This window comes from Capra hircus (genome assembly GCF_001704415.2).
Source record: "Capra hircus breed San Clemente chromosome X unlocalized genomic scaffold, ASM170441v1, whole genome shotgun sequence".
Lineage (NCBI taxonomy): Eukaryota > Metazoa > Chordata > Mammalia > Artiodactyla > Bovidae > Capra > Capra hircus.
This window is the reverse complement of record NW_017189516.1, coordinates 10,542,952-10,544,048: the sequence shown is the minus strand read 5'-3', so window position 1 is coordinate 10,544,048 and position 1,097 is coordinate 10,542,952.

Genomic DNA, 1,097 nt, shown 5'->3' with positions numbered 1-1,097 from the left:
CTGTCGTGTCCCACTTAGGTTAGGGAGAGGTGATCAGAGATGAAAAGTGATTGGAAAAGTGTTGTATCAATATGAGATATCACTGATGAACTAAGAACCTCATTGATTCCCACATAGGCTTGTCAAAGGGAGCTGCTAGGCTAGAGTAGTGTGATTATCTTCTAAAATCGTCTTCTAAAATCCCAGTTGGGTCCTTAGGTTTTAGATATTCTTAGATGACTCTTGGACAACTCTTAGCAATGACTGAAGTTTAAACATGTGGCAGTCATCACTGAAACTGGAACTTCTGCAAGATACATGATGGGAAGGGTAATTTTAAAAAAGCTCTTCATTGAGCCTTTACTGTGATCTAAAGTACTGTAATAAAATATGTGCATGTGTACATGCACACTTTATCTGTTATTTCTCTTTGTATATATTATATATACATATATCTCAAATGAGAATATATATTCTCCTTTACTTCTCACAATAGTGTATTAAAAGCATGTTTATTATTTTTCTAATAGATGATGAAACTGGGCTTTAGGGAGGTTGCATAATTTTCTCTAGGTCACACATCTATCAAGTGTCAGAACTGGGACTCAAATCCAGGTTTGAGTACAAAGCCTGTAGTCTTTCGTTTCTAACACTACTTTTCAGCAAATACCTCCATCCATTAAATCAGTGTTATTTTGCCAATGACATCCATTATTAAAACTTTAGATTCATTCTCACCAAAAAGATTTATACACTGAATTGAAAGCTTTTGGTGAGTAAGAAGTTAATTGACTAGGGTGGAAGAAAGATTCTTAGAGACTGTGAAACCAATTGAAGATCGTTGCAGTAGTCCAAGAGAGAAAGATGAGACCTCAAACTTAAGTGGGTGTGGTAGTAAGAATGGAGGAGAGGATAATGTATATAAGAGATATGTCTTAGTCGATTCATGCTGCTCTAACAAAGTACCATGGACTAGGTGGTTCATAAACAAATAAATTTATTTCTTACAGTTCTGGAGGCTGGAAGTCTGAGATCAGGGTACCAACATAGTCACATTCTGATGAGGGACCTCTACCAAGTGGAGAGGAAAGAGAGCAAGCAATCCCACTAATCCCATT